This window comes from Chiloscyllium plagiosum, chromosome 12, assembly GCF_004010195.1.
Source record: "Chiloscyllium plagiosum isolate BGI_BamShark_2017 chromosome 12, ASM401019v2, whole genome shotgun sequence".
NCBI lineage: Eukaryota > Metazoa > Chordata > Chondrichthyes > Orectolobiformes > Hemiscylliidae > Chiloscyllium > Chiloscyllium plagiosum.
In genome coordinates this window covers 48,977,519-48,985,379 of record NC_057721.1, presented here as the reverse complement: position 1 = coordinate 48,985,379, position 7,861 = coordinate 48,977,519, and the positions used below count along the sequence as shown (strand labels likewise).

General features: G+C 39.3%; 1 long non-coding RNA gene across 2 annotated transcripts in view; it reads left to right on the top strand.

Annotated features, from left to right (window-relative positions):
* Positions 1 to 7,861, top strand: part of LOC122555229 — a 31,086-nt gene continuing 23,225 nt past the window's right edge. For both annotated transcript variants that reach the window (XR_006313213.1, XR_006313212.1), the window contains exon 1: positions 1 to 369. This is a non-coding gene — a long non-coding RNA (uncharacterized LOC122555229). The remainder of the gene's footprint in view (positions 370 to 7,861) is intronic.

Here is a 7,861-nt window from a genome sequence, read left to right as displayed (position 1 = left end):
TCGTGTAAAGAGAAAATAAGCTCAGTTCCTCCACAAACGTAACAGCTTTTTGTTTAGCAGTTTTTCATCAGATCCTGATGTTAAAGCAGCTCTCTGAACAGAGGAAAGCTGTAACACGTTTTAAACAGTTGAGAGCAGAGGGCAGAAGATGGGGAATTTGAGAATTGGCAACACCCCACTGCTGCTGTTTGGGTTGTTTCATACCGCCATTTAATGTGGGGCCAGAGAAACACAATTGTTGGGGTTTGTGTCATGACCCAAGTGAGAGAGGGATTGTAGAAATGTGCATTGTTAGTGGTAACTATGTCCTGGAACTGTAGCTTAATATAGTGTTGGTGAATGCAACTCAAACGCCAAAACGAGTGGTTGGTAAGTGAAAACTACTGCAAAAGAAAGACCACGTTGATAAACTGAGATTGTATGTTCCGCAAACTTTTTATTAACCGGCGCCTAGGAGACTAAGAGAATGTCGGTTGATCAAATACTCCGGATAATCAAGAGGTCCACGCAATTAATGTAAAAACTAAGTAATACAAACGTAATGCGGGAGTATACACGTCACTGTAATAGGTTATTTAGGGCATAAATCAATTAAAAATAATGCGACTTTGTTTTAAATAAAACTTTAACGGCATAAAGCCTCCTCATTCCATTCTCAACTGACTACCTTTGACATCGCGGTATTTGAAGAGAAATTGTTCCATTTGAATCAACTGTTGATATTTCGTGTTGCCATTCAATTGAACAAGCTTTGAGGTATATATTTTTGCCGGTTTGTTGAGAGTGCCGGTTCACAAGGTGCTGGTTAAAACAAAGTTTGTTTTCATATTTGTGCAGGGCTTATAACTACAAGAGGTGCATTTATCTACATAAACTATTGAATGTCGAATTTACCTTTTTAAGGGAAATGCATTTACATCCTGTTACCCTTGTTTTACAGGATGTAAATGCATTAGAGGCAGTTCATGAGTTTGACACTTGGTATTGGTGGGTTGTTGTATGAAGATAGATTGGGCAGACTGGACCTGTTTCGGCTGGAATTCAGTGATTGAAATAGATCTTGACACACTGGATCTGGAAAGGATGTGCCTCTTATGGGTAGGTCCAGAATGAGGGAGTAGTATTTTAAAAATTGAGTCTCCCTTTTAGGACAGAATAGAACAGGCTCTTTGGCCCATGATTTTACATTAGGATTAGGTTTAATCCTAATGTAAAATATAATAACTTAATCTACGCACCTCGCAACTCACTGCTATCCATGTGCATGTCCAGCAGTCACTTAAATGTCCCTAATGACTCTGCTTCCACCACCACAGCTGGCAACACATACCATGCATTCACAACTGCGTAAAGAATTGAGACAAACTTTTTCTGAGGATTGAGAACTTTGGAACTCTGTGTTAGAAGACAATGCAGACGGAATTGTTTAATAACTTTAAAAATCACACATCAGGTTATAGCCCAACAGGTATATTCGAAAGTACAAGCTTTCAGAGCGCTGTTCCTAACGAAGAAGGACTGGTCCGAAAGTTTGTACTTCCGAATAAACGTGTTGGGCTATAACCTGGTGTTGTGTGATTTTTAATTTTGCCCACCCCATTCCAACACCGGCGCATGCACATCATAATATTTTTAAGGCAGAGTTAATTCTTGTTGTCAAAGAAATTGAAGAATATCAAGATGGATGAGAATGTGAAAATTGAAAAACAAATACACCAGCCACGACGTCATTAAATGTTGAGTTGGCTGAAGGAGCCAAATGGCCAATGTTTGCTTTTATTTTGTGTGTTTGTAATATCCTTTTGAAGGGTTGAGTCATTTTTCATTGCCAGTTAATGTTATAACTGTATAAGTCAGATCCTAGACTGAAATCTGTCTTGATAGATTTTTTTTTGTTTGAATTATAAAACCAGCCTATCGTACACAATAAAATCAAAATCGAATAAACCAAATAATTTATACATATCTAAAGTTAAGATTTTAAAATACGACAAAATATAATTCCATTAATCTCAACAGTACTTACACCACTGAGAAAATTCCCTTCTCTATCTCTCACACGTCAGTGTGTGAGCATCACGCAGCCAATTAACAACCTAATGTGCAACCCCAGGGTCAGTTGTGGTCAAAGACATTTTTGATTATAGTTGTGGTTTGGAAACAGTTAATGCACCCTACCTTTTAGCAGGGAGGGGTCTAGAACTCATGTGAAGAAGGGCGAGTACCCTAGACAACTGGATTTTTAGCTCTGGTGCAGCTGGGTCCGCTGTCTGGTTAAGTGTCTTTCTGTTGTACTTGTTTTGATAACTTACATTGGTAAACCTTGACGAAGCACATTTGCATCTGAATCCTGAGTTTTAATTATTCACTCACTGGGTGTGAGTGTCACTGGCTGGTCAGCATTTATTGCCTGTCCTTGGTTGCCCTTGAGAAGATGACGGTGAGCTGCCTTCTTGAACTGCTACAGTCCATGTGCTGTAGGTGTTACCGCATGGGGTAAACACCTCTGCTAATTTAAACCAGCAACACACAAAAAATTCACCCAATGCTGTAATCTATTAAAATTCAAGAGGACAAGAACTATCCCAAAGGTCACTATTTAAAGTAAAAATTAACAACTTTTTTTTTAAAAGACGTCTAACAGAGAATAATTAAATAATAACTATTTACAGCTCCTTTCTTTAACCTATCTTTTACGTTCCCTTCTATAATATTGGCCTGATAAAACTCCCTAATTAAGATTTACCAAAAAATTTAAATATCAAAACCAGCCAGCTGTCAAATCTTCTCTTTGTACCTTCCTCAATCATCTTTTCCTAGGGTTTCTGTTTCACAGGTCATTGATAGATAAAGGTACCTTTTTAAGAGAGCTATTCTGTGGGCAGTCTGCATGTGTTGGTAGCTTGGCAGTTCTCCCCCAACTCTTTAATTTTTCCTGGTCTTATACCCAAAAGCATCTGATCTTTTCATTGGTTTTAATATTCTCAAAATACTAAATTCAAGCTTGACTCAAGTTTAGTATCTTGGGGCATAATTTAAACTGGTTGGCTGCATTTGAATCTGTTTTCGTCTCATAGCAACCCAGGTATTGTTAGCTGCAGGACAAAATGTTACATTGTAAATTCTCCAGCATTCTGTGTGCTTGCCAATTCTTTCGACTCTCTTAAAGGTACAGTACCCCTTACACCTTCATAACATCTCCCACCTTAAAAAAAGAACAATCGTAATGAAAAGATGACTTCCATTTTTTTCATCCTTTAAACACATTACCATAACATACAGATAACATTAATATAAGTTCACCTTAACTTCTTATAAAACTTGGATAAATACAAATCATATCTATACTTTATCAGTTAATTCTGCGATAACGTATCTACGATTACATTCTTACGACCTGCTACATGTACGATTTTTAAATTAAAAGTCTGTAACATAAGATTCCAATGAAATAGTCTCATACTCTTATCTTCAAAATATTCTAAGAAGGTAAGAAGATTGTGATCTATGTACACAATTGTCTCCGACTTATTGTTCATGAAATACACATTAATATGTTGTAAGGCCAGTACCAAACTCAGTAGTTCTTCTTTGATCGAGGAGTATTTCCTCTGGTGGCTATTGATTTTCTTTGAAAAGTAACCAACTAGCAGTTCAATCACATCCTCATGTTCCTGTAGCAGTACAGCTCCAACTCCAATGTCACTAGCATCGATGACGATTTTAAAAGGTTTTGAAAAGTTTGGTGTAGCTAAAAGTGGTTTGATAGTTAATCTTGCTTTCAAATGGTCGAATGCCTCCTAGCATTGTTTTGACAGTCAAAACTTTGTGTTCTTCTTCAGCAAATCAGTTAATGGTGCCATTACACTGCTGAAGTTCGGAACAAACTTCCGATAGAATCTGCTGAGTCCTAAGAATCGAAGCACCTCTTTCTTCGATGTGGACATGGAAATTCCTGGATAGCCTCATCATTGCATTTCGTGGGGTCAACCTTCCATGACCAATGTTATGTCCCAAGAATGTCACCTCAGCTTTCACGAATTCAGTTTTGTTTAAGTTTATCATCAGTTTTGCTTCTCATAGTCATTCAAAGAGCTCTGCTAATTGTACCATGTGATCTTTCCAGGACTTACTGAAGATCACTACATCATCCAAATAGACTGCAAGGTTTGTTAACCCAGCCACAACTCTGTACACGAGTCTTTGGAATGGGTTGGGTGTGTTCTTCATTCAAAGGGCATCACTTTAAACTGATATAGCCCTTTTGGAGTTACAAATACAGAAATTTATTTCGCCAACTCTGATAATGGTACCTGCCAGTAACCACGCAGTAAGTCCAACTTGATGTAAATGGCTTGTCTGACTTTCTCAATACAGTCCTCCAATCTAGGAATTGGGTATGATTCCAATTTTGTAACTGCGTTGACTTTCTGACAATCCACGCAGAATCATTGAGACGCGTCTGGTTTGGTGAACTAAGATGATTGGTAAACTCCACTCACTTTGGCTTGGGTCGATGGTGTCCTCATCGAGCATGGCCTCCACTTTCTTCTGGACCTGTCTGGTTTTGAAAGGATTAAACTGATAGGGTTTTGTTTTATTGGAGCAGTATTTCATACGTCTACTTCATGTACAGTAGCATTAGTCCTCCCCATCTGATTCTTACATACATCCTTATACTGCAGTAACAAATCTTTCAACTGCGTTTTATGCTCCTGAGACAGATACTTACTAACCTATTCCACTCCTCAAGGACTTTTTCATTTTTAAATCTATTTTGAGGCACATCAAAATCCACATCATCTGGATTTGATTCCTTACTCTGCAAGGCTGTAACTAACACCTGTTTCTCTAGTTCTTTCTCTCCAGTATAATACGGGTTCAACATGTTCACATGATATACCCAATACTTTTTTTTCTATCTGGCATCTTTACTAGATAGTTCACCTGATTCAACGTTTTCCCAATTTGATAGGGACCACTAAACCTGGCTTTGAAGGGATCTCCTATCACTGGTAACAGTAGTAACACATCATCCCCTCGGCAAAACATCAGAGTCTCCGTGCTTTTATCTGCTACCTGCTTCATTCTATACTCTGCCCGTGCTATTTAGCTAACTAACCTACTCAATTTAGTCTCTCCCTCACCTCCGAAACCTAATCGAAGTGTGAAATCTCCGATTTTGGTCCTGTCAATTTTTCTTTAATTAATTTCAAAGGGCTTTCACTTCATGCCCAAATATTAACTCAAAGGGAGTAAACTGAGTGGATTCGTTTCGGTCATCTCTAATGGCAAACAGTACAAATGGGTTACCTTTTATCCCAATCGTTTGGGTAATCCTGACAGTATGTTCTCAACATAGTCTTCAAGGTCTGATGTCACCTTTCTAAAGCTCTCTGGGATTCAGGATGATACGCACTGGATTTAAAGTGCTGTATACCTAAACTAATCAAAACCTCCTTAAACAGCCTAGCAGTAAAATTTGACCCTTGGTCCTACTGAATCTCTGAATAGCCCATACCGTGTGAAAAAAGTTACTAACTCCTCCACTTACCCTTTTTGTCTTGATACTCTGTAATGGAATTGCCTCCAGAAATCTGGTAGATCCATTACTGCTTCCCACTTTTAGTTCTTGGAAGGGGGCCTCCACAGTCGATTATAACCTGTGTGAAAGGTTCATCAAATGTGGGAATTGACAACAAAAGTGCTGGTTTTATTACCGCCTGTGGCTTACCGACTCTTTGGCATGTATGACATGTACGGCAAAAGTTCTCACAACTTTCTGCATTCGAGGCCAATAACAATATTTTTGTACCTGAGCCTGAGTCTTTCATACCCTTAGATGACCTCCTACAGGTCGTTCTACCCATAACACCACCTGTCTATATGCTACTGGCAACCCAATCTGGTACACTTCGGCTCATTTCTCCTCTGTACTAACCTGCCGTGGTCTCCATTTCCATCTCAGGATTCTATCTTTTAGATAATAACCCTCTGACGTATTCTCTGCCTCCTTTTTTGGAGTACGCATCCACATATATATATTTTATTGTTTTGTCTTGCTGTTGCAAGTCCCTTAACCTTTCAGGACTAAACACTTCTGCCTGTTCAGGTTTTTTCCTGCACAATCCGGTTTCCTCCCACAGTCCAAAACAAATGTGCAGGTCAGGTGAATTGGCCATGCTAAATTGTCCGTAGTGTTTGGGGTATTAGTCAGAGGGAAAGGACTTGTTGGACCGAAGGGCTTGTTTCCACACTGTAGGGAATCTAATCTAAAAAAAATTACTTCAAACAAGATGTCCGCTAACTGAACCTCAACTCCTTCATCTTTCTCGTTACTTTTTGCTTCGTGCTGTGACTTATGATGGTGCGATCTGGTTATTTCATAGTCTGGGAAAATACCAGGATATTTCTGTTTTAACTCTTCAGTTTCTTGGTCTTCCTTGGGCTTCTCCATAACAAGAGGTGTCACACCCACCTTGGATCCTGTCAATTCATTCCCAAGAACAAACTGAATTCCTGGAACTGACACTCTGTCAATCACTCCCACTGTTAGTTCCCCAGTTTTGAGTTGGCACTCCAGCCTGATCTTACATAGGGGAATGCTAAATTTCTGTCCATCTGTTCCACAGATTACCACACTCTTGGATAACGGATCAGAAAGAGTGCATAATTGCTCATTCCTTACTCTTAGCAACTGGTTAGATCCTGTGTCTCTCAAGATTATAACTACTTGTCGTTCTCTCCCTGTTCTTTCTGAATGAACCTTACCCACAGAGGTAATTTTTTTGACAAGATCAGGAACTAACTCCATACCAAGCCCCTGCCTAGGCTGTGCACTCTCCTCCAGCTGCTTAGCTCTTCTTGGAGTCTACTATCTTCACTAATGCCACTGGCTTAGCTTCTTTGACCACATCTTTTCCCACAATGCCTTTCTTTAATGACCAGCACTGTGACTTTGTGTCTGACCTTCTGGCAGTGAACACACTTTTTCCCAGTCCCCTTCTGAAACCACCAGCACTGTAATTTTCTGTGTCCCACTCCACCACAGTGAAAACACCTGAGGCTTTCACCTCCTTTCCACCTTTCTTGGGCTTCTTTCTTATCCTGTGGTAAATTCTTACAGTGCTCTCTACTCTTGGTTTCACAGTGTAGGATCTCCCCTTCTCCCAACTTCTATCCCTCACAGGACAAAATTCTGGTCACAAGCTTGTCTTACACACCAACATGTATTCCTCTGCTAATTCTGCTGCCCTTCTCATTTCTTCAACTTTCTGTTCCTCCATATTAATTCCTATCATCTCTGGAAGGAAGTTTTTAAACTCCTCCAGCAGAATAATCTCTCTTAGAGCCACAAAGGGCTTATCTATCTTTAAAGCACACACCCATCTATCAAAATGTCTTATGTTTAATTCTTTTGAACTCAACATAAGTCTGACCTGGTTCCTTTTTTATGTTTCTGAACCACTGTCTATATGCTTCTAGTACCAATTCATAAGCACTTAAAATAGCCTGTTTGACTACTTCATAATCTCTTGACCCCCTCATCTGACAGTACGGCAAATAGCTCACTAGCTCTGCCTACTAGTTTAGTCTGAACTAGCATTGCCCATAAATTCTCGAACCACTCCATCTGCCTCGTCAATTTTTCAAATGAAATAAAGAAGGCTTCAAGTCTTTCTCATCAAAATTTGGCAGAGTTTTGATATATTTGTAGATATCACTACTGTCTCTTTTAATGTCCATCCTGTTAACTTGACTTTGCTGACTAAGTCGTTACTTCTCAAGTTCAAATTCTCTCTTTTTTTAGATTAGATTAGATTACTTACAGTGTGGAAACAGGCCCTTCGGCCCAACAAGT